The sequence below is a fragment of the Neoarius graeffei genome, chromosome 18 (assembly GCF_027579695.1).
Source record: "Neoarius graeffei isolate fNeoGra1 chromosome 18, fNeoGra1.pri, whole genome shotgun sequence".
Lineage (NCBI taxonomy): Eukaryota > Metazoa > Chordata > Actinopteri > Siluriformes > Ariidae > Neoarius > Neoarius graeffei.
The window spans coordinates 55433388-55460629 of NC_083586.1; the positions used below are offsets into that span (position 1 = coordinate 55433388).

A 27242-nucleotide genomic window follows, 5' to 3' on the forward strand; every position below is an offset into this window, starting at 1 on the left:
CGGCGAGCGGTACAAGACACTTGAATGTTAAGCACTGTACGCTACTAAAGTTTTTTTTTTACTAGTACTAGTGGGTAGTTTTTTGTGTCTATGCAATGTTGCGTCATTAACGAGTGTAATATAATACGTTAGAAATCCGTTTCCTTTAAAAATGTGTTGTTATGGTTTGTTTTTACCTATCCAGAGCAGACGCTATTGCTAACGATCGCTAACTAACGATTGCTAACTTGAATCTGGTCCACCATCTTTAATTTGTCAACAACAACAAAAGCATGTGAACACAACACACTGGTAAATACCACTTCCCAACTGGAAAATATCATCTTCCCATAGCACATGAATGCAGCATCTATCTGCGCCCGTGATTATGCGCCATGTTGTTGTAACTTTTTTGAGAGACCCACCGCCTACTTCAGCGCAGAATAGTGACGTTTGTGGCTTGTTGATGACGTGTAAGTCGGATGAATGCGACCTGGCGGTTCAGACTGAAGTCGCATATGAAAAGAGCGGATAGGAATCGGAATTAGCACCACATATCCAAACGGCCTGGGTCGGATTTGAAAAAATCGGATCTGTGTTGTTCATATTGTCAATAAAAGATCGGATACAGGTCACATATGGGCGAAAAGATCGGATTTGAGTCACTTCAGCCTGCAGTGTGAACGTAGCCTAAATATACTCAGTCAATAAACTATACGGTTTTGAATGGTGATGTTGGTTTTAATTTGAAACAAAATGATGAAAGAAATAATACAGATAAAACTAAATCTTTGATGTGAATACTCTTCAGAATTTGGCAAAAATTCTGCAGATTTGTGGAAAAATGGCGGCTTGATCTGGGACATGATAAACGGTCGACTACATCGCATTCCCTGAAAAAGGTTGTAGTCCACTGAAAAGTCTACAGTTATCACTAATTGTATTTTAAGCTGTAACTTTATCCACCTAAGGATTGGTGCGCTCACAGAATAATCATAACCGTAATAAAACATCATGCAAAATATTTGATCACCGTTGTAACTTCATTTTCCGCAAACCCAAAACCAATACGATCGTGTTTTGATCTAAACAGAAAGCCTCAGGGTCAAGGTCACGACCTCACCAAAAGTAGGAACTTAAAATCACTACGCCATATAAACATTTAGTTATAAATCTGCGATTTTGTTTTTTAAAACGAAAGCTGAAAGTTCGGTATAGAATATGTTTCTTACAGAATATGTTACGATGGTAGCTGGTCTTGTATGAATTTCTGAGCTATAAAATGAGTCGTGGTCTATTTTTTACCGTAGCGTGTTATTTGTGTGCGGGGAAGGACACGCATTAACAATTTGCATGTGTAGAATGGAATTTTCCATTCCAGCAGTTAGAAGTTGATCGTGCTTCCATTTGCGGTCTCTGTTACGCAGGTGATCTGTTCGGACGTTATCGCTGAAAAGGTGAGTTTTGACAGTTTTATTTTGTTTTAGTCTTGCAGTATAAGGCAACAGAATGTTTCTTTTTCATCTTACTTTCGTATTTCGTAGTGTTTGCGTATTTTTGGCCAATATTTTACAACCATGGTCAATTTAGATCGAACTTTTGATAGAATCTACGGCCAGTCATTTTGCCCCGCCCCCGCCTCGCGCTCCGTCCGGTGCGGTAGTGATGTCCCGTTGCTCGCGCGCCGCAGCAGAGACCCGCGCGACCTTCAGCCGGTACAGTCGCTGTTCTTTTACCACCGCCATTATTCTCATCTTTCCGGTGTGTTCTTGATTTTTCCATTATGTCCTATTTCGCCATATCAAATACCCAAAATGCATCATATTATTCATATTTAAGTGAATAATCAATTCAGTCATCATAACTTGGCATTTTTAACCCAAGCAATCAAAAAGAGGAAATTTATTCAATATTTTCACTCATCTGTGAAGGAGGGGCTTTAATTCTTCATGATGGAGTTATTTTATACGGAAATCAATTTTACAAAAGCATTTGAATTGGAGGGTGGCACGGTGGTGTAGTGGTTAGCGCTGTCGCCTCACAGCAAGAAGGTCCAGGTTCGAGCCCCGTGGCCGGCGAGGGCCTTTCTGTGCAGAGTTTCCATGTTCTCCACGTGTCCGCGTGGGTTTCCTCCGGGTGCTCCGGTTTCCCCCACAGTCCAAAGACATGCAGGTTAGGTTAACTGGTGACTCTAAATTGAGCGTAGGTGTGAATGAGAGTGTGAATGGTTGTCTGTGTCTATGTGTCAGCCCTGTGATGACCTGGCGACTTGTCCAGGGTGTACCCCGCCTTTCGCCCGTAGTCAGCTGGGATAGGCTCCAGCTTGCCTGCGACCCTGTAGAACAGGATAAAGCGGCTACAGATAATGAGATGAGATGTGAATTGGAATCAAAAAAATGTTCCACAGTGGAGGCCAGATAAAGCAAGATGCTGTCTTTATTCTTATTGAACATGACAAAAGAAACATTGAGTGTTGGGTAAATGCAAAAATAAATAAATAAATAAATAAAAAGATTAAATTATTTATTTTTTGACCATAATGTCCCAAATGAGAGAGCAGTTTCTGAGACGGACCCATATCTGTTCACACCCTTTTAAGCACATCATTACCATTTTCTTCTATTGTGTCACACATACTCGCAATGCTCGAGCATGCTGATGCAAAAAAAAAATAAAAAATCCGCATTTCAACAAATCCCGACATGTTCGGTTGCAGGCTGAAAGGTTTTTTTTTTGTTTGTTTTTCATCCGATGTTCTCTGATCACTAATGGTTGAGATGATTATAGTAATAAATCACATAATGATCCCCCCCCCCCATCTTTTTTAACGCAGTATTGGGGCAACATGCAGCCAGTAACTGTCTAAAAACACATGTACAAAAAAAAAACAAAGCAGAATCACTTCTACCTCATCATGTGATGCAGGTCATTAAGCTCCAAAGAACCTGCATTTCATTTCATTTCCTTCGACAGCATGTGACTTTCCAAATCTCAGACCGTGCTGATGCATCATGAACTCTGTCACTTGCGATCTGTTCTTTTGTTAACATAGGTGTGTATGCAATATGCCTGACTGCACACAACACTATCTATCCTTCAGCTGGAGATCCCACGCAAAGCACACCTGATCCCCAAGTCATCCTTTCTCACGAAAATAACACAAAGGTTGCGCTTTATGTGACTGCCAAAACCAAAGGTCAGTGGTAGGGGTTTGTGCGTGATTTTATCGAAGAAATAGAAAAAGATCTATTCTGGAGGAAGGAGTGCCACCGATGAGTCATGTGCTTGAGTTTAGTTTTCAAGTTACAGACCTGTTTGGACATGAGGAATTCTTTAATATGGAAGGAAATAAGATTAACGATAAACCAGGTTCAGGGATCTGCTGCGCGTATTTACAATAATATTGGTCGGCTTGTTTTCATGGTATATCAGATGTATTCCATTCAGCTAGCATGATATTGAACGAGTCGGATACTTTCCATTAAAATGAACATATTACCAAGGTTGCTATATTTATTCCAAACCCTACCAGTAGAAATTCCTCAAAGTCAATTTAATGAATGGGATAAAATGTTGTTTAGATACCTATGGCAGGGGAAGAGACCAAGGGTCCGTCTCAAAACCCTACAGCTAACGAAAGAAAAAGGAGGTTGGGGCTTGCCTTCCCTGAAGGAATATTACTTTGCTGCCCAGATGAGGACTATACTATACTGGTGCAATCCATCATATTTAGCACAGTGGAAAGATATTGAAGAAAAACTGTTCCCCATCCCCATACAGGCAGTTATAGCAGATTCTAAAATACAACACTACATAAACGAAACGGATAATCCATGGTTGAAATTTACCTTGAAAATGTGGAAAAATATTATAAAAATATACAAATTAGAGGGAGATATTCTTCCCCTAAAATGGTGTTCATATGACTGATTTCAAACCAAACACAATGGATACCCGATTCAAAACATGGTCAGCTAAAGGAATAACAGCTCTAAGCACCATTATGAAGAATAATGTATTATTAAGTTTTGAAACGCTACAGGAAAAGCACCTACTGGATAAACAAGATTTTTTCAGATATTTACAATTGCGACACTATGTCGACACAAAGGTTAAAAATATATCAGAAGAAAAACACAACCTGCTAGAATTGTTCAGAGGAACATACAAGGCAACTCTTAATAAAGGTATTATATCAGCTACATATAACTGCTTGTTAGGACTCAATACACACTCCACATCATATACAACCCCGATTCCAAAAAAGTTGGGACAAAGTACAAATTGTAAATAAAAACGGAATGCAATGATGTGGAAGTTTCAAAATTCCATATTTTATTCAGAATAGAACATAGATGACATATCAAATGTTTAAACTGAGAAAATGTATCATTTAAAGAGAAAAATTAGGTGATTTTAAATTTCATGACAACAACACATCTCAAAAAAGTTGGGACAAGGCCATGTTTACCACTGTGAGACATCCCCTTTTCTCTTTACAACAGTCTGTAAACGTCTGGGGACTGAGGAGACAAGTTGCTCAAGTTTAGGGATAGGAATGTTAACCCATTCTTGTCTAATGTAGGATTCTAGTTGCTCAACTGTCTTAGGTCTTTTTTGCCGTATCTTTCGTTTTATGATGCGCCAAATGTTTTCTATGGGTGAAAGATCTGGACTGCAGGCTGGCCAGTTCAGTACCCGGACCCTTCTTCTACGCAGCCATGATGCTGTAATTGATGCAGTATGTGGTTTGGCATTGTCATGTTGGAAAATGCAAGGTCTTCCCTGAAAGAGACGTCGTCTGGATGGGAGCATATGTTGCTCTAGAACCTGGATATACCTTTCAGCATTGATGGTGTCTTTCCAGATGTGTAAGCTGCCCATGCCACATGCACTAATACAACCCCATACCATCAGAGATGCAGGCTTCTGAACTGAGCGCTGATTAACAGCTCGGGTCGTCCTTCTCCTCTTTAGTCCGAATGACACGGCATCCCTGATTTCCATAAAGAACTTCAAATTTTGATTCGTCTGACCACAGAACAGTTTTCCACTTTGCCACAGTCCATTTTAAATGAGCCTTGGCCCAAAGAAGACGTCTGCGCTTCTGGATCATGTTTAGATACGGCTTCTTCTTTGAACTATAGAGTTTTAGCTGGCAACGGCGGATGGCACGGTGAATTGTGTTCACAGATAATGTTCTCTGGAAATATTCCTGAGCCCATTTTGTGACTTCCAATACAGAAGCGTGCCTGTATGTGATGCAGTGCCGTCTAAGGGCCCGAAGATCACGGGCACCCGGTATGGTTTTCCGGCCTTGACCCTCACGCATAGAGATTCTTCCAGATTCTCTGAATCTTTTGATGATATTATGCACTGTAGATGATGATATGTTCAAACTCTTTGCAATTTTACACTGTCGAACTCCTTTCTGATATTGCTCCACTATTTGTCGGCGCAGAATTAGGGGGATTGGTGATCCTCTTCCCATCTTTACTTCTGAGAGCTGCTGCCACTCCAAGATGCTCTTTGTATACCCAGTCATGTTAATGACCTATTGCCAATTGACCTAATGAGTTGCAATTTGGTCCTCCAGCTGTTCCTTTTTTGTACCTTTAACTTTTCCAGCCTCTTATTGCCCCTGTCCCAACTTTTTTGAGATGTGTTGCTGTCATGAAATTTCAAATGAGCCAATATTTGGCATGAAATTTCAAAATGTCTCACTTTTGACAGCTGATATGTTGTCTATGTTCTATTGTGAATACAATATCAGTTTTTGAGATTTGTAAATTATTGCATTCTGTTTTTATTTACAATTTGTACTTTGTCCCAACTTTTTTGGAATCGGGGTTGTATCAAAGCAAAATGGGAAACCGAATCAGGGACTGAAATAACAGATGAAGAATGGGAAAAAATATGGAAATTTCAATGGAAATGCACCAGTTCAATGAACTGGAGGGAATTTAACTGGAAAAACTTAATCAGATATTTTATAACACCACATCAGAAATGCAAATTCAGTGACATTATCCCTGTTTGTTGGAGACAATGTGGCCATCAATGTGCAAACCACCACCATGTTTTCTGGGACTGCCCCAACATAAAAGCTTTTTGGTCTGAGATACATAAGGCCCTACAGGACATCTTTGAAGAAGATATTGCACTGGACCTTAAGACTTTGTACCTTGGACACGTTCCCGAAAACTGGCTGAAAGTGGACAAATATCTTAACATTCTATTGGTGGCCAGTAAAAAAGCCATCACCAGGAACTGGCTACAACCACACAGCCCAACAATTACTACGTGGAGAGATATTGTGGTGGAAATTTACAAGATGGAAGGAATAACAGCACATGTTAACCAAAAAACTGAGGTTTTTTTGGACAGATGGTTGAAATGGTTTTATTTTGTCCCTGCCAAATGGCCAAATGAATCCTTACTATAAGTGTATATATTACGTATCCTTTTGTAAGTACATGTATGTGAAAGACTACTCCCTGTCTGTAAATAGTTGTTGTTACTGTTGTTGTCGTTTTTTTGTCCCCCCATTTCCTGTCTCTCTTTTTTCTTTCTTGTTTTCATGTACCCACCACCCTTTACCTTGAAAAAAAAAAAAAAAAAAGATATTGAACGAGTCGAAGACGAGTCGCTTGAATGGAATATACCACGATAAAAGCCAGCCAATGTTATTATTATTATTATAATACAGTTGTGTTCAAAATAATAGCAGTGTGTTTAAAAACGTGAGTAAAGCTCAAAATCCTTATAAAAGTTTTTATTTCCATGCATTGGGAACACTGCACATTATATTCTACATCAAAACATGAAGAAAAATGTATCAATATTTTAATTACTTTACAGAAAATGAAGAAAAATGAACATTGGGCTGTTCAAAAAAAAAAAAGCAGTGTCTGCATTTTTCATTACAAACTCCAAATATTTACTGTATAAACTGAAAAAATCTTAATGATTTAGTATTCCTGTGAATCACTAAACTAATATTTAGTTGTATAACCACGGTTTCTGAGAACTTCTGGCACCCGTGAACAGGTATTCCAGCCCAGGATGATTTGACAACATTCCACAATTCCTCTGCATTTCTTGGTTTTGCCTCAGAAACAGCATTTTTGATGTCACCCCACAAGTTTTCTATCGGATTAAGGTCCGGGGATTGGGCTGGCCACTCCATAACTTTCATTTTGTTGGTCTTGAACCCTGATGCTGCTCGCTTACTGGTGTGTTTGGGGTCGTTGTCTTGTTGAAACACCCATTTCAAGGGCATTTCCTCTTCAGCATAAGGCAACATGACCTCTTCAGGTATTTTGATATATGCAAACTGATCCATGATCCCTGGTATGCGATAAATGGGCCCAACACCACAGTAAGAGAAACATCCCCATATCATGATGCTTGCACCACCATGCTTCACTGTCTTCAGAGTGTACTGTGGCTTGAATTCAGTGTTTGGGGGTCGTCTGAAAAACTGTCTGTGGCTCTTGGACCCAAAAAGAACAATTTTACTTTCATCTCATCTCGTCTCGTCTTCTTCCGCTTATCCGGGACCGGGTCGCGGAGGCAGCAGTCTAAGCATGGAAGCCCAAACTTCCCTTTCCCCAGACACCTCGGCCAGCTCCTCGGGAAGAACACCGAGGCATTCCCAGGCCAGCCGAGAGACATAGTCCCTCCAGCGTGTCCTGGGTCTTCCCCGGGGCCTCCTCCCGGGGGGACATGCCTGGAACACCTCCCCAGGGAGGCGTCCAGGAGGCATCCGAAAAAGATGCCCGAGCCACCTCAGCTGGTTCCTCTCGATGTGGAGGAGCAGCGGCTCTACTCCGAGCTCCTCCCGAGTGACTGTGCTTCTCACCCTATCTCTAAGGGAGCGCCCAGCCACCCTGCGAAGGAAACTCATTTCAGCCGCTTGTATCCGCGATCTTGTTCTTTCGGTCGTTACCCAAAGCTCATGACCATAGGTGAGAGTCGGAACGTAGATCGACCGGTAAATTGAGAGCTTCGCCTTTTGGCTCAGCTCCTTCTTCACCACGATGGACCGGTAAAGCGACCGCATCACTGCGGAGGCTGCACCGATCCGCCTGTCGATCTCACGCTCCATCCTTCCCTCACTCATGAACAAGATCCCGAGATACTTAAACTCTTCCACTTGAGGCAGGACTTCTCCACCAACCTGGAGAGGGCAAGCCACCCTTTTCCGGTCGAGAACCATGGCCTCGGACTTGGAGGTGCCGATTCTCATCCCAGCCGCTTCACACTCGACTGCAAACCGCCCCAGTGCATGCTGAAGGTCCTGGTTTGAAGAAGCCAACAGGACATCATCATCCGCAAAAAGCAGAGATGAAATCCTGTGGTTCCCAAACAGGATTCCTTCCGGCCCCTGGCTGCGCCTAGAAATTCTGTCCATAAAAATTATGAACAGAACCGGTGACAAAGGGCAGCCCTGCCGGAGTCCAACATGCACTGGGAACAGGTCTGACTTACTGCCGGCAATGCGAACCAGACTCCTGCTCCGTTCGTACAGGGACCGGACAGCCCTTAGCAAAGAGCCCCGAACCCCATACTCCCGAAGCACCCCCCACAGAATACCACGGGGGACACGGTCGAATGCCTTCTCCAGATCCACAAAGCACATGTGGACTGGTTGGGCAAACTCCCATGAACCCTCGAGCACCCTATGAAGGGTATAGAGCTGGTCCAGTGTTCCGCGACCAGGACGAAAACCGCATTGTTCCTCCTGGATCCGAGGTTCGACTATTGGTCGAATTCTCCTCTCCAGTACCCTGGAGTAAACTTTCCCTGGGAGGCTGAGAAGTGTGATTGGAGCACACTCTCCGGTCCCCTTTCTTAAAAAGAGGGACCACCACCCCAGTCTGCCATGATTTTACTTTCATCAGTCCACAAAATGTTTTTCCATTTCTCTTTAGGCCAGTCGATGTGTTCTTTGGCAAATTGTATCCTCTTCAGCACGTCTTTTTTTTAACAGTGGAACTTTGCGGGAGCTTCTTGCCGATAGATTAGCTTCACACAGGCATCTTCTAATTGTCACAGGACTCACAGGTAACTTCAGACCGTCTTTGATCACCCTGGAGCTGATCATTGGCTGAGTCTTTGCCATTCTGGCTATTCTTCGATCCATTCGAATGGTAGTCTTCTGTTTTCTTCCACGTCTCTCTGGTTTTGCTGTCCATTTTAAAGCACTGGAGATCATTTTAGCTGAGCAGCCCATCATTTTCTGCACTTCTTTACAGTATACGTTTTCCCCTCTCCAATCAACGTTTTAATCAAAGCACGCTGTTCTTCTGAACAATGTCTGGAACGACCCATGTTTCTCAGGTTTTCAGAGAGAAATGGATGTACAACATGTGCTGGCTTCATCCTTAAATTAGGGCCACCTGACTGACATCTGTTTTTTCACAGAATGAATGATCTCACTAATTAAACTCCACACTGCTATTATTTTGAACACGTCCCTTTCACTTAATTATTCGATTACACAGACTCAGGAGCATGCATATCATGAATGTTGGGTCTGTTGGTTTTCTATGACTCTACTACACCTACTGGTAAATTATTTGCCATGTAGTAATATAATTTCCACCAAAAACAGTGATTGATCTGGTTAGTCGTGTTGGACTGCTATTATTTTGAACACAAGTGTACATACACATTCCTTTTGGGAGTTCGACGCGTCTTTCTCTTTCAAAATTCTCTCAAAATCTTCCGCATTTAACGAAGCAAACCTGGCGGCCATGTTTGCTTCGTCTGTTGCAGTCGCTCGCTAGCGCAGAAGTTTCACGTCTCCGATGTGTGACGTCATGTTGTCTTGACAACCATGCAGTATCATAAACCATATTCAACTCTCATTCTCCATTCAGTAGAGTGACGTAATACATGTAGGATAATCGATATGCTAACGATATTGCATGTGATCAAACCAAATGAATGAAACCCGCTAGAAGACGTTTTTCTTCCATGTTTGCTTTGTTTGTCGCAGTCGCTCACTCGTCAGCGCAGAAGTTTTACGTCTCTGACGTGCGACGTCATGTTGTCTTGACAACCATGCAATATATCGTAAACCATACTCAACGCTCATTCTCCACTGGCTAGAGTGGCATAATACATGTAGGATAAGCAATATGCTACTGCGAGTTGGCCTAGTGGTTAGCGTGTCCGCCTCTTGATCGGGAGATTGGGAGTTCTACTCATGGTCGGGTCATACCAAAGACCATCATAAAAATGGTACCTACTGCTGTCTGGCAAGGCATGCTGCGAGTGGGGAGTCAAACTCTCGCGGTTACCAGAGGACCAGCCCACCACTGTAACTCTAGCTAGATAATAGGCGAGAGGCCGAGGGCTACAGAAATGGGGATCGGCGCCGCCCTATGCGCCACATGACATGGGAAGGACTTTGATTTTTGAAGCGATATGCCAACAATATTGCTTGCTATCACACCAAAGGAATGAAACCCGCTCGAAGGGAAGAGAGAACACGTTTTTACTCCGTTGAAAAAAAGTGTCAAGTATGTATAATAATGCACGATATTGGATTCTCATCAGACACAAATTTAGCTTCAAACTAAGAAACCAACAACTAACGCTATGCTGAAAAGAAGAAGGTGTTTGACTTGGAGTCTGTTTCGGCTCAGAAAATGTTAGACAACGCAAGAAGCCGCCATTTTATGCATTTGTCGTACAACCCCGATTCCAAAAAAGTTGGGACAAAGTACAAATTGTAAATAAAAACGGAATACAATGATGTGGAAGTTTCAAAATTCCATATTTTATTCAGAATAGAACATAGATGACATATCAAATGTTTAAACTGAGGAAATGTATCATTTAAAGAGAAAAATTAGGTCATTTTAAATTTCATGACATCTCAAAAAAGTTGGGACAAGGCCATGTTTACCACTGTGAGACATCCCTTTTTCTCTTTACAACAGTCTGTAAACGTCTGGGGACTGAGGAGACAAGTTGCTCAAGTTTAGGGATAGGAATGTTAACCCATTCTTGTCTAATGTAGGATTCGAGTTGCTCAACTGTCTTAGGTCTTTTTTGTCGTATCTTCCGTTTTATGATGCGCCAAATGTTTTCTATGGGTGAAAGATCTGGACTGCAGGCTGGCCAGGTCAGTACCTGGACCCTTCTTCTACGCAGCCATGATGCTGTAATTGATGCAGTATGTGGTTTGGCATTGTCATGTTGGAAAATGCAAGGTCTTCCCTGAAAGAGACGTCGTCTGGATGGGAGCATATGTTGCTCTAGAACCTGGATATACCTTTCAGCACTGATGGTGTTTTTCCAGATGTGTAAGCTGCCCATGCCACACGCACTAATGCAACTCCATACCATCAGAGATGCAGGCTTCTGAACTGAGCGCTGATAACAACTTGGGTCGTCCTTCTCCTCTTTAGTCCGAATGACACGGCGTCCCTGATTTCCATAAAGAACTTCAAATTTTGATTCGTCTGACCACAGAACAGTTTTCCACTTTGCCACAGTCCATTTTAAATGAGCCTTGGCCCAGAGAAGACGTCTGCGCTTCTGGATCATGTTTAGATACGGCTTCTTCTTTGAACTACAGAGTTTTAGTTGGCAACGGCGGATGGCACGGTGAATTGTGTTCACAGATAATGTTCTCTGGAAATATTCCTGAGCCCATTTTGTGATTTCCAATACAGAAGCATGCCTGTATGTGATGCAGTGCCGTCTAAGGGCCCGAAGATCACGGGCACCCAGTATGGTTTTCCGGCCTTGACTCATACGCACAGAGATTCTTCCAGATTCTCTGAATCTTTTGATGATATTATGCACTGTAGATGATATGTTCAAACTCTTTGCAATTTTACACTGTCGAACTCCTTTCTGATATTGCTCCACTATTTGTTGGCGCAGAATTAGGGGGATTGGTGAGCCTCTTCCCATCTTTACTTCTGAGAGCCGCTGCCACTCCAAGATGCTCTTTTTATACCCAGTCATGTTAATGGCCTATTGCCAATTGACCTAATGAGTTGCAATTTGGTCCTCCAGCTGTTCCTTTTTTGTACCTTTAACTTTTCCAGCCTCTTATTGCCCCGTCCCAACTTTTTTGAGATGTGTTGCTGTCATGAAATTTCAAATGAGACAATATTTGGCATGAAATTTCAAAATGTCTCACTTTCGACATCTGATATGTTGTCTATGTTCTATTGCGAATACAATATCAGTTTTTGAGATTTGTAAATTATTGCATTCCGTTTTTATTTACAATTTGTACTTTGTCCCAACTTTTTTGGAATTGGGGTTGTACTTCAAACTGGTGTTTTTGCCATAGAGAGGGGACACAGTCAGCCAGAGTCATCAGGATTTAGTCAGATACAAGTCCCTAAAGAGTCAACATGGGCTACAGAAGGAGGTCTGTACAGTACGTGGCAGAAAGTAGACTGTTATTGGTCACGCTGATTGACATAACATACAAAACATTTATTAATGGTCTCTGTCCAGTGTTTTAGTCGAGTCACTAAACCTCAAGTCCGAGTCCAGTCTCGAGTCCCCAGTGTTCAAGTCCAAGTCATTTAAATAAAAAAACGTAAAAAAAAAATTTTTAAATCCACTATTGATCCGAGTCGAGTCCGAGAACAAGACTCCAACCGCACCATGTGACGGTAGCTGTTTCAGCGCCATTAACATCAGTTTGTTCCTGAACGTGATGTATGAACAGGTGAATGTGCTTCTCTATCAGGGAGTGTGAAGTATTCGGTCAGAGATGGTTGGGAGACGGATCTAAGTGCAGAAGGTGTAGACGGTAAACAATCCAGAATGGCAGGCAAAATCGTAAAACCGGCAGTAGGTCAAGCGAGACACAAACAGGCGATCATAGACTCGGCAGAATCAAAGACGAGAAACAGGAAATCAGGGACCGGGAAACCAAGCCAGGAAATAAAGCTTGGTAATATGTCAGCAACGCAACTCAATACTTTGCAAAGTGAGTGTGTTTTCACAGTTTTTTTTTTAATAATCGGCGCGCTGATTGGGCCTTAATCCTGTGCAAGTGTGAGTCGTTTATGGCGAGTGCGTCCGAGAGTCTACCCAAGGCGCGCATCGGGTAGACAGTCTTGCACGAAATTAGTACAAAATAAATGTAGATATAAATATCTTATGCCAGATTATTATGGCATGTTAAAAAAAATAAAGAAAAAAAAAAATCAGAGTCCTCGTCTCCGTTTTCCGAGTCCGAATACAGTTAATGCACAAGTCTGAGTCATTGGTGCTAGAGTCCAAGTCGAGTCACGAGTAAAATTAGGGCACAAGTCGGACTCGAGTACTACAAGCCTGTCTTTGACTTGCAAACAACCGATTCTAGAAATTGGACAGGATGATTAAACGAGGGGCGGCACGGTGGTGTAGTGGTTAGCGCTGTCGCCTCATAGCAAGAAGGTCCGGGTTCGAGCCCCGTGGCCGGCGAGGGCCTTTCTGTGTGGAGTTTGCATGTTCTCCCCGTGTCCGCGTGGGTTTCCTCCGGGTGCTCCGGTTTCCCCCACAGTCCAAAGACATGCAGGTTAGGTTAACTGGTGACTCTAAATTGACCGTAGGTGTGAATGTGAGTGTGAATGGTTGTCTGTGTCTATGTGTCAGCCCTGTGATGACCTGGCGACTTGTCCAGGGTGTACCCCGCCTTTCGCCCGTAGTCAGCTGAGATAGGCTCCAGCTTGCCTGCGACCCTGTAGAACAGGATAAAGCGGCTAGGGATAATGAGACGAGATGATTAAACGAGACAGTCAATGGCGGCGTAGCTCACTCCAGAAGGAACGATCTAAAGTGGGCCACCTTGTGCAATAAATGCTGCAAGCTATATATAGAAGCGATATACACGCTAGGAATACCGACCAGGAAGAATCCAAAATGTTGAGGAATTGACCGAGAAGAAGCGATTTTTGTTGAACTGCTCATTCAGGCTTAATTAGTCCACTGTTAACTTCATTAATAATTGTAATGAAGCAAATCTGGGTAGAAGTTCTATGCACCCTAGGTCCCCCTACTTTCACGCCTGAAAGAATCAAAATCGGTGAAGAATTGAGAGAGAAGTCGTGATTTTTGTGAAACGTGGACGACGCACGATCGCGCAAGCTCGTCGCCTGTCAGCCGAGCTAATAAAAGCAAAAAACATCCGCACAGCCTGTTGTTATACTACTAGCATAAGATCCTCCATGCTATTCTTTCTTACACTTCAAAGAATAACAAAACCACTCATATACAATTAGCTCGCTCTTTGCACTAATCCCTTACCTTATTTTACACACAAACGTACGCTATACTTTAAGAATTAGGATTGTCCAATCATCTGTAATCACTTTAAGTAAAGCACCAGCCATACACATGAACCCGTTGGAGATCTAGATCATTTTTAACAATATACAGAATGCAGCTCTACCTGTTACGATCTGGAGAGGTTTCTTTCCACTCTGTATCCGAGATGGCATGACAAGATGCCATCACGCAAAAGTACTTTTAACAGTGCTAAATTTAGAGAAAGGATTTCAAAATATTAAGCTGCCTTATGACCATGTCGACTGTAAAGCGCAAGTTAATCTGGATTAAACACTTTTCTAAACTGACGGTGTTTATGTTCTGATTAGGAGTAAGGAAGAGAAGAAGAAAAAGCCCGTAACGTGTTACAATGCCTAATTAGTTCTGATTTTCGGAAGATAGCACGACTTCTTACTGACAAGTCTAGTGTTAAACTGATATATTCTGCTTACAGACGTAAAGAAACAATTTAATGCAGGTGAGTTAACTTAAAAAAAAAAAAAATCCAACCTTAACGCAGCTCAACAATAGCATAGTGCGCAATGATACTAATCTGGAAACCACTGTCTCGGTTTATATCTGATCTCATCTTTGTTTCTTGAAAACTATCTGACTTATCTGACCCTAGACGCCCTCTGCCACAGACACCGTGAGATACAATCAGATAAAAACACAACAAGACACTTTCCCTACGCATTGTAAATGCATACATGTCAACCTATACGGAATGTCCGTATTTTATACGGATTTGATTCAATAAACGTAGTATACGGGCGTATAAATAAAGTTATACGGATTCTTTAAAAAAACTTCAATATTTATTGAGAGCTATAATCAATTCCCACGATGATAAAAGAGCGCATAACATTTACAAACGTACTGTACACCACAGACAGCCAGTAAAGAGTCTTATTAAATCGCGCGTTATCTTGTAGTAGCGAGACTTCGTTCCACTTTTGATCATGCGCACACCGCATTGCGAGAATCCCGCCAACCGTGAAGTCATAGACATATAAACATAGACGCCGCCTTCTGCGTAGAATCATACGTCATCCTCGCCGCCATATTGGATGTGGCAAAGTGGAGATTCTTCAGCCGTCTCTGGTATAGCGTCTAGACAGTAGCCGAGAATAAAGATGCCTCATTCATGTGCCAACAGGTTTACCGTCCAAACGAGATCACATGGGATTACCTTTCACAGGTGAGACTGGAAAAATACTTTTCATTGTATTTGGTCATTATAACGTAATTTTACGAGCAGATTTTTCTGACTTTGTGGCTAATATGAAGTCTCGCGCATAATAGCCGCTCAGTGAAACCTGTCTCCAAACAACGAAGTATTTCCTTCGTAACTACGCTGATAACACTTTGTGTTTTTGTCAAACACTGGAGCTTTGTATTCATTCTGAAGGTTTATTGTTATTAATATTGAATAAAAAGTAACTGGGATATATCATTGTTAATTATATCATTCAAATTTTAGGTAAATTATTTTAATTTGCATCTTATACGGATTTTATAAGGGAAATACGGATTTTGGAGGTTGGTTATACAGGTTTGATTGACCAAAGGTTGACATGTATGTAAATGGTCTCATAATAATAATAAAAAATTACCCAATCAGCACAGTGCATATTATGCAGATACAGGTCAAGAGCTCCAGTTAATATTCATACCAAAACATCAAAATGGGAAAAGCGTAGTCTGTGACTTTAACCGCGACATGGTTGTTGGGGTCAGACAGGCTGATTCAAGTCTCCTGGGATTTTTGTGCACAACAGTCTGGAGAGTTTACACAGACAGAAAAGGAAAAAAAAAAAAAAAAAAAAACATCCAGTGAGCAGCAAGTTGTGGTTAGAAATGCCTTATTGATGGCAGAGGTCAGAGGAAAATTGTCAGACTGGTTCGAGCTGACAGGAAGTCAAACAAAGAGTGACCCAAAGAACAACTCTTTACAACCGCACCGAGCAGAAAAGCATCTCAGAACGCACGACATGGTGAAACTTGAGGTGAATTGGCTCCAACGGCCCGAGAGTGCGTCAGGAATCTAAGCTTACAGTCCCGACGCACCGAAACTGGACAGAATGGGGGGGAGGAAGGGATGAAGCTCTTGCTCTGTTACAGTGTGACCAGCTGATTTGATACTTCTATGAATGAGCAGGGTGTTTCTATTAAAGTGTCCGGTGAGTATTCATTGCACTAGTCTACTTTTAGAAACGTGTATAAATCCTAACACGCATTTTGATCATTCTTACAATACAGACGCTATTTTTTTTAGCCGCTCGCTCAGCCGTTGACATTTTTGCTGCTGCTGCTCGAGACCTTTCTCGTATTTCGAAACAATGAGTCAGAGAGTGTGGCTGTTACACAACGCAACCTACGATTCACATTTCCCCCTCTTTTCGCTTGTCAAAACAGTGAAAGTGGCACGATCAGTCAGCCGCACAGGGAGCCCGGAGGCGTTTATAGGGTGGAGGGCAACAGTGGGAAAGGAGCATGTGTCGCTTGCCCCCTCCCCTCAACCCATCTTCTGGGTGAATGCGAGCAATCCGTTCCCCAGGGCCAGAAAAACGCGGGCTATGCCCAACAACTGTGCACCGAGGAGCTACTGGAATGCCAGGCATGCGTCTGGAGCGCAGTGACACGCTGCGAGCCTGTGACATGGGCAAATAAGGGATCGACACTGCTGAAGATCCAGGGGGGAGGACTGAACCAATGAGGGAGGATCACGGGTGAGCACGTGAATACGTGTGCACACACTCCCCCTGCCGGAAATCACAAAATGGAAGACGCCTACAGAGTTAAGTGTTGAAAGATGAATCCTTTTACACCACACCACTTACACCTGCTGCCTTGGCACCAAATTCACTTTTTTTTTTTTTTTTTAAAAAGTGAAAGAAGGTGCAAAAGGCTGTGGAAAATTACATCCATCAAACAAGGAAGTCACAAATCATACATAAACGGTATTCAGGAGCATTTTGGTGTCCTCTCATTTAAAAAAAAATAATAACACACTTCTGAGGATTCTGTATTTTGTGAGGCCAGTAAAATCATAATTTACAGAACCAGGAAGTGATTGAACACCTGCAGGACGTGTGGTACGAAGTGGTCAATCGTGATGATGTAATCGTTATCGTGAAGCAATCCTCATTACGCAGAAATTAGTAAAAAAATAAATAAATTTAAAAAAAAAATCCAAGTCTTTATGGGTTCCTTCAATCACTAATGCCAGTCATTACATCTGAATGAAGTTGCCGTATTGGGTAAAACAGGCAAAGGAAGTCAGGCCTAGATCAGAACCCTGAGGTACCTCGTACTTTTAAAGTCAAGGCTTTTGAAGTAGAAACTGCATTCTGTCAAACTTCTTTGCTGAACCGCTGTCCGGTCACTTTAATCACCACGCTTTAAATGTCAGGTTGACAGAACTAATGAATTCTGGAGGATAATTATGAAAAACTAGGAACAAGAAACAGCAAGTAACAAGATCAACTGTGAGCTACTGCTCACTTACGTATCCCCCCTTCCGCTCTCGATTATATCAGAACGCAAGCAATCGAAGGAAAAGGACACTTAGTATGAATGTTGACTTCAACAAATAATGAACCCTGAAACAAGTAAGTAAAGAGCAGTGTCTCTCCCCAGGGATTTCAAACAGCATCCTGGAAAACCGATTTTGAAATACCATTTTGCTTCTTGAAATAGGGTCAAAATCCATGCTGTATGTTTTGGAAATACATTCAGCCGGTAAACAGGAAGTTGATATGCGACAGACCTGAAAACGGTATACATGGTATAGAACCCCAAGCTGAAGCTCGGTACCAAGTACCAAATGGCTATGAATTGTGGTTGCTGAGAAAAAAAAGGGTGTTTCGGATGGATGGAGGTAAACCAGTATACCCCCCCTCCTTTGAAGTGGGGGTATAATAAAAGGTAGGTACTATGGCCTATCCATTATTAAGCTTCCACTGGATTGGTGGAAAGAAATCACGATGGTAAAGCACTGAAAGACAAAGACAACTTGAAAGAAAAGAAAAGTGTTGGGCCACAAAAACAGCTTCACTGCACCTTGGCATGGATTCTGCACATCTCTGGATGAATGGAGCAACAGATTTCCAAAAAAGATTTTCCTCAGTGGGTGTTTTGAGGATGACAGTCCTCAAGCGCTGTCCAAAAATCTCCCACAGGTGTTCAATGACGCTCTAGCAAGTAGGAAGGTCATAGCAGAGGATTTATAGCATTTTTCATCCTTCTAAGACTATTCAGTAAGCCATTGTGCCCTGTGGATGGGGGCGGAGTTAACCCAGAAGAGGCCACACCCTTTGAAATAGAAAACTTTCGTCATAGGACGAAGGTGATCAGGCAGAAGAACTTCGTATGGATTTGCATTAAGATTTGTCTCTAAAGAAACGAGCAAGTAAATCATGCCACTAAAATAAATAAATGCCCCCCTCTGACCTTTCCAACATGACAGAACCACCAGTTTAAGTGTAGCGAGTTTTTAATATTTAGATTTTTCTGTGTTTTTGGCTAGGCCCTAGTTCTCGAGGAACAGTTACAATTTCAGGTCGTATGAAATGTACAATACAAATGAAAAATAGATGATAAATATAACTGCAAGCAGCAATGAGGGGGCCAAGTAGCCCAGCAGGGCATAAATGCCATAGAAACTTCCATCATTTTGTCAAGAGCATGTCTGTATTCACTCACAGCAAGTTCCGTGTCAACCGGCACATAAAGATGGCCCATATCTGGGCCAACTTCCTGTTTAGCAGCTTTGCTGCCAAATTAGTTAGGTTGTCACAGAGGAATGGTTTTGAAAATCAATTCTTAAAAAAAAAAAAGCCCATCCAATAACTTCCATGAAGCTTTGCTGAAAGATCATCTATGCAAATTTGGTGAAGGTTGGACAAAACTGGTGGTCTGGGAAAAAATTTTTCTTTTAAACCATTCAAATAAAATCCAGCATGGTGGCGAATCAATTGCGTTGACTTGAAAACTTGGCATGTCCAAGTTTCAGGACCTCCCATGGTATCAGCAGACACGATGATTTTTAAAGGCAAACACATTTATGCTTATTGCACCCCCTTGGTTGGCGTCGATAGATCAAAGCATTGCTGAGATATGACTTTACTTCCTCTTTGGAAGCTTGCCACTGTTCTAATGATGGATATAATGGGTGAACGCTCTGGCAAACCAAAATGCCAACAAGTAACCTTTGTGAGGCTTGATCTGAAGATTCTTTCCACCAAATTTCATGAAGATTTGACAAAAGTTTTTGACTTGTAAAAGCTTTTTTGATAAAATCCAAAATGGCGGAACATCTAAAGTGCATATTCTGGACCAATTTGTTTTTTGTTTTTTATATGAAAGTATGTCCCTTTACACACTCATCCAGAAGGGTAATTTTGCACAAGGCCATCTGTCTACAGCAGGAAAAAAAAATAAAACGTGTCTGGAAAAATCCCAAAGGAATCTGGAGCCAGATTCATGACGCCTGCGGAAGCGCCAGCAGGCTGCGCGAGCTTTGCACAGTTTCAGTGCACAGCCTGTGTAGACCAAGCGCTCCCATTTCTCTCTCATTGTCCGGTCTTTTGGGAAACGATGAGTACTAATCCCATCAAGATTGGTGTTGCTACACCCTCCTACGATACATCTGTTAACCATTTTAATAATTGCGTGATAACGTTGAAGAAATTTGCAGAAAACCACCAGGTCGTTTTCTCATAAACAAACCAGCGCTGACGTAGGATTCAGAAGGAGGCGTCCCGCATGCGACGTCACGAAAATCAATGTTTCCCAGGAAATCCAAATGGCAAGTTTTTTCAGAGGCGGACCAATTCGCCTCAAATGGCTTGATTTCAACTGAATTTTTCTGGTTTAATATAAAATAGGAGAATTACACTAATCTTGCTCCTGAATTTACCTGTCAGTCAGTGTTCGAAATACTCATGTGCAGTCTGCATTTTGCAGAATGAAAAAAAAAAAAAAATCAGGCTCGGGATTCAATGGTTCTCAATTTAGCAAACTAGCGGCGCTGTAAATAAACTGAAACCTGCACCGCGCGAACCTGACGCCATTTTCCAGGTCAAAGTTGAGCAATATTTACGTAATACCGACGAAAGGTGACGACAACCAAATAAGGGCAGTTGCCATTTTCCGATGCAAGATTGTCACTTTTAATACCTGCCGGGAGGACCCGACAACTACCTTGGCAGTGTTCGGCAGTTTCTGCCATGCATCTCCCAGAATTCAATGCGGCACAACAAACATGGCTCCCAAGAAGAGGATTGTTTCTTCGGGGCAAGAGCCTGACAAAAACGCCAAGAAAACAAGGACGAGTTTGTCGTATCTCGGCAAAACCAGCAGCCAGCGTGACTCCAACAACAGCGACAGATCGTGCGTCCGCGAGGGTGACAAAAATGAAGACGGTCGCTGTTATAGTTGGATTGCTGTGGCGGGCACATCTTTATTCATAGATACTTTTGAATATTTTGTTTTCTCATACCAAGCTACACTAATACATGTTTTGTGTACATGTTCTATTTTTTTTTTTTTTACAAGGGCGGTCTTGCCTGTGGTGCAGACTAGCACAAAGTAGAACAGTTGCCCTGTAAGACAAAGCTCATAGGTTCAGTTCTGTAGCTCTCAGTTCTGCCACGATTAGTTTGTACCCAGTTCTCTGTTGTTAGTTTAGAGCAGTGAAGCCGCTGCAGTAGTTCTCAGTTCAGTTCACGACCTTGCACTTTAGAAGCCAGGCAAACACCATGAACCCAAACGTCTTTCCATTTGCCAGTTGGGTTTTATTCCATAATGGCATCAATTCTTTGCATCATCGTAAGATGTAACAGACTGTAGAATTGAAACCTTGCTTTCGATTTAAAACTGCAGGTTGCAGATGCAAACACTGAATGAAGTACATTCTGGGTAACAATCTATTGTTCAAGCTAGAAACTTAATCTTGACAAAACGTAACATGACGTGCAACATGAAAACGAATGTTTTGTTTCTTGAAGAACAGTTGTGTTCTATTTTGTATTGTGGTGATACCTTTATTAGTATGTTGTGTGGAAGGATAATGTTTGGGTGTGATAACTCGTACATTTATGAATTCTTTGGTATACTTCGAGATGCTGGCCTCTTCTGCCCCTCGGACCTGCTTGATCCATCCTGGTGCCCTGTGTCTGGTTGGAGTTTTATCGCCCCGCTCCTGTGAAGGACGGCCCCATGAGGACAGTTGAGGGTTTTACCTGTTAAAACTGTTAATATTATAGTCAGGCTGTCTGTTGTTGCCCAAATGAGGATGGGCTCCCTTTTGAGTCTGGTTCCTCTCGAGGTTTCTTCCTCATGTCGTCTGAGGGAGTTTTTCCTTGCCACCGTCGCCACAGGCTTGCTCATTGGGGATAGATTAGGGATAAAATTAGCTCATGTTTTAAGTCGTTCAAATTCTGTAAAGCTGCTTTGCGACAATGTTTATTGTTAAAAGCGCTATACAAATAAACTTGATGATGATGATGTACAAATAAACTTGATGATGATGATGATGATACTTCAAGTTGTAGTAGCCCATAGTAGGGCTGCACGATATCAGAAAAATATGCGATATTCGATAACATGACTGAATATCTCAATATCGATATGTATCACGATAATTAAATATATAATGTTTTTCTTACCTCTACTCGCCGTTCTGCCCTGTATCTAGCATTTAAAAAAAACACCCAATGCATCGCTTCCATTCCAACATTATTTTTTATTGGAAAAACATGGCTACACCTGCAATGGTGTCCATCAATCATCTTTAAATCTCTTAATTTTTGTGAGCGCAGCAGAAAATGTCTTAAGTTGAAGTCAACAAAAAACTGAAAACTACATTACATTAACATAAAGCATTCAAAATGGCAATTTCAGCGGCTCCCAGGAGATGAAGGTGAGCGACACAGATTCACCATAAACTCAAACACAATCTGTTAATAACACATGCGGGTGAGCGAGAGGTAGTGTGTGTGAGAGAGAGAGCGCGGTTTTATGTTTTTATGCTTCTGTACAGCAGTATTTGTCCCAGTGAGCCGCCCCGCCACTGTTTTACAGGTACATGTCTTGCAAAGTACCTGAGTTTGCAGTGCATCACCCCTCCTGAATCCAAAGTACTTCCAAATAGCAGACGTGCATTTTTTTTTTTTGGAAACCAGTTCCTCCTCACACAAGTTTGTCTCACCACACTTGCTTCCGCCATCACCACGAGGCTTTTACTTGTTTTGCAATAGGGGGCGGAGTTATCCCGCGGCGCTTGCTGACATTCAAATGTGATTGGACGGCACAGAAAAATATGTGCCTTTTATCGAAATTTAAGTAATTTTTGCGGTATGTGTATCGCAAACTATGATATCGCGATATCGATACTTTTTCGATATATTGTGCAGCCCTAGCCCATAGTGTCAGGGCGAGGGGGATGAAAGACCTGTGGAGGTATCATGGAATGGTAACTTTGCTGCAGAGAAGGATCTGTGAAGACTGAAATTAAAAATAGAATGAGAGAATAAAGAATTACAGTAATGCTAGGAGTTATAACGCTAGATATGATGTAAATATAGGCATTATTAGGTTGAGAAGGGTGTAGTATGGAGGCTTGTGTATTTGCAGAAAATATTTCCAAATTGCAGAACAAAATTGACATCCTGCAATATTGAAGAACACTGGAAAAAAGTATTTCAACCACTGCCTGTGATATGCACTTTAAGTTGGGTTGAGCCAAGGAATCCTATAGTACCTCATTTTAAAAAAAAAAAATCTAACATATGGTTAAAAAGTCACACGCATAAAATGCACCTTCAAATTTGACCCATTAATGGGGCTGGGGCGGCTGTCGCCTCACAGCAAGAAGGTTCTGGGTTTGAACCTCACGACCGATGAGGGCCTTTCTGTGCGGAGTTTGCATGTTCTCCCCGTGTCTGCGTGGGTTTCCTCCGGGTGCTCCGGTTTCCCCCACAGTCCAAAGACATGCAGGTTAGGTTAACTGGCTACTCTAAATTGTCCATTGATGAAGCTTAGAGAGGGATGGGCTCCACAAAGTATAAATGCCCAAGACACACCAATGATGGACTTAAAATATCAGTGGTGCCCTTACAGCCCTTGCTGGCTATGGGGAGGAGAAGGAGGAGGACATGAAGAAGAAGACGACAAAGAAGACAGAGGAGAAGGAGAAGAAGGAGGAGGAGAAAAAGGAGAAGAAGAATAGGGCAAGAGCACTTGAGGCACAAACATGAAACTTGGTGAAAAGGATCTGGGGACTGATCCCAAAGACTGTGCCAAATTTCAAACCTTTTGACAACATAGTTCTGTGGGTTGCTATTGACTCCCAAGTCAGAAGAAGAATATGAAAAGGTAGAAACACAATGGGTACCTTTGTAACTTTCTTGCTTGGCCCCCAGTTACCTTCATGCAGCACCTGGTCCAATACTACAACCCCGATTCCAAAAAAGTTGGGACAAAGTACAAATTGTAAATAAAAACGGAATGCAATAATTTACAAATCTCAAAAACTGATATTGTATTCACAATAGAACATAGACAACATATCAGATGTCGAAAGTGAGACATTTTGAAATTTCATGCCAAATATTGGCTCATTTGAAATTTCATGACAGCAACACATCTCAAAAAAGTTGGGACAGGGGCAATAAGAGGCTGGAAAAGTTAAAGGTACAAAAAAGGAACAGCTGGAGGACCAAATTGCAACTCATTAGGTCAATTGGCAATAGGTCATTAACATGACTGGGTATAAAAAGAGCATCTTGGAGTGGCAGCGGCTCTCAGAAGTAAAGATGGGAAGAGGATCACCAATCCCCCCAATTCTGCGCCGACAAATAGTGGCGCAATATCAGAAAGGAGTTCGACAGTGTAAAATTGCAAAGAGTTTGAACATATCATCTACAGTGCATATCATCATCAAAAGATTCAGAGGATCTGGAAGAATCTCTATGCGTAAGGGTCAAGGCCGGAAAACCATACTGGGTGCCCGTGATCTTCGGGCCCTTAGACGGCACTGCATCACATACAGGCATGCTTCTGTATTGGAAATCACAAAATGGGCTCAGGAATATTTCCAGAGAACATTATCTGTGAACACAATTCACCGTGCCATCCGCCGTTGCCAGCTAAAACTCTATAGTTCAAAGAAGAAGCCGTATCTAAACATGATCCAGAAGCGCAGACGTCTTCTCTGGGCCAAGGCTCATTTAAAATGGACTGTGGCAAAGTGGAAAACTGTTCTGTGGTCAGACAAATCAAAATTTGAAGTTCTTTATGGAAATCAGGGACGCCGTGTCATTCGGACTAAAGAGGAGAAGGACGACCCAAGTTGTTATCAGCACTCAGTTCAGAAGCCTGCATCTCTGATGGTATGGGGTTGCATTAGTGCATGTGGCATGGGCAGCTTACACATCTGGAAAGACACCATCAATGCTGAAAGGTATATCCAGGTTCTAGAGCAACATATGCTCCCATCCAGACGACGTCTCTTTCAGGGAAGACCTTGCATTTTCCAACATGACAATGCCAAACCACATACTGCATCAATTACAGCATCATGGCTGCGTAGAAGAAGGGTCCGGGTACTGAACTGGCCAGCCTGCAGTCCAGATCTTTCACCCATAGAAAACATTTGGCGCATCATAAAATGGAAGATACGACAAAAAAGACCCAAGACAGTTGAGCAACTAGAATCCTACATTAGACAAGAATGGGTTAACATTCCTATCCCTAAACTTGAGCAACTTGTCTCCTCAGTCCCCAGACGTTTACAGACTGTTGTAAAGAGAAAAGGGGATGTCTCACAGTGGGAAACATGGCCTTGTCCCAACTTTTTTGAGATGTGGTGTTGTCATGAAATTTAAAATCACCTATTTTCTCAGTTTAAACATTTGATATGTCATCTATGTTCTATTCTGAATAAAATATGGAATTTTGAAACTTCCACATCATTGCATTCCGTTTTTATTTACAATTTGTACTTTGTCCCAACTTTTTTGGAATCGGGGTTGTAGAATTATTCACTTTAACATTAGTAGCTGACACTATAGTACCATTCCTTCATCAAATTATTTCACGACATCCTGCTCATCTTCAAAAAAAAAAAAAAGTCTAAAAGTCCTTCCCAGGCCATGTCCTGGTCTTCCCAGGCAGTCTCCTGTTAAGGTGAATCGGGCAGCACCGATCTCTGTTTCCGTAGCCCTCAGCCTCTCACCTATACAGCTAAGGTTACAGTGGGGGGCGGGTCCTCTGGTAACCGTGAGAGTTTGACTCCCGACTCGCATCTGTATTGCAGCGTACCTTGCCAGACGGCAGCAGGTACCATTTTTATGATGGTCTTTGGTACGACCTGACCGTGAGAAGAACTGACGATCTCCCGATCAAGAAGTGGACACGCCAACCACTAGGCCATATGTGCATATGTTTGCTCATATTCAAACAACCAGTTAATGCCAGTATAGGGCAGAACTGTCGCCCTAACAAGAAGAAAGTGCCTCAGCTTGACACAGACGCACATAATGACACCGTTCAGTTTCTACTTCATTAACTGTTAAAGCACGTCAAACTGGCCAGTGAGGTCATGAAACGTACATAATTAGAGCCATTTAACATCCACCCTCCTTGTCCTCCTCCTCCCAAAACTCCATCAAGTTCAGACACAGGACACTGACTCACAAATTGATTCAAATCCATACAAATACAACAGAAAGTTCATGTGTCTTCCAATCTCTGCCATACTACAAACTGGGACAAAGATTATTTTGTAACAAGAGCGCTCTGAGAGCACAATATCCCCCGCCGGCAACTCGGCCATAACTCTGGTAAAATGCAACTGAATTGAGTGAAATTGCAATATACGTATTACTGACATAACAAAGAATCCTGCCAAGTTGCATGAAATTCCTCCAAAAATTGTAAGAGGAGTTGATTTCAGAAGGCGAGTACCCTTCCTGGGACGGACATCACCATGACATAATCCCCCTTCGGGCCTTTCGGCCAGCGGAGGATAATAAAAATTGTGAGGGAAGTTGATTTCAGAAAGCGAGTACACCTTGATGAAATTGCCAAAGTACAAGTTTTGTTAATAATCAAGGGCGTAACTCTGGTCAAATTTGCCCAAATTAAACGAAAATTTCAATATGCGTCCTATAACAAAGCCTTCTGCCAAGTTTGGTGAAATTCCTCCACAAATTGTAAGAGGAGTTGATGTCAGAAGAACGTACACCCTCATGGAATTGTCAAAGGACAAGTTATTTAATCAAGGCTCAAAACTCTGGTAAAAATTCTCACGAACGAAATTAAATCGCAATCTGCGTATTACCGTCATATAACAAGGTCTTCTGCCAAGCTTCGAGAAATTTGTCCAGAAATTGTAAGAGGAGTTGATGTCAGAAGGCGAGTACACCTTCGTGAAATTGTCCAAGTACAAGATTGTTAATCGAGGGCTGTAACTCTGGTAAAACGTGACCGAATTGAACAAAATCACGTGTGCACTACTGACATACAACAATGCGTCTTGTCAAGACTGGTGAAATTCCTCCAAAAATTGTGAGAGGAGTTGATTTCAGAAGGAAAGCACGCTCATGAAATTGTCAAATTATAATTTTGTTAAATCAAGGGCTGTAACTCTGGTAAAATGTGACTGAACTGAACGAAATTGCAATATGCGTATTACCGACATATAAGAAAGAATCCTGCCAAGTTTCGTGAAATTCCTCCAAAAATTGTGAAAGGAGTTGATTTCAGAAGGTCAGCACCCTTCCTGGGACGGACGGACGGACAGACAGACCGACATTGCTATGACATAATCCCCTTCCGGGCCTTTCAGCCAGCGGGGGATTAAAAAAAAAATAAAATAAAACCGTACTCCGTTCTTATAGTACTACTTTGAGAATAAAGATCCAAATTCAGGTAAAAAGTTTAGTTGTACGCAAATC

General features: G+C 42.1%; 1 protein-coding gene across 2 annotated transcripts in view; it reads right to left on the minus strand.

The window, feature by feature from the left end:
• pibf1 (progesterone immunomodulatory binding factor 1) overlaps nucleotides 1-27242 on the minus strand; it is a 152926-nt gene that overhangs the window by 77267 nt on the left and 48417 nt on the right. The window lies entirely within an intron of this gene.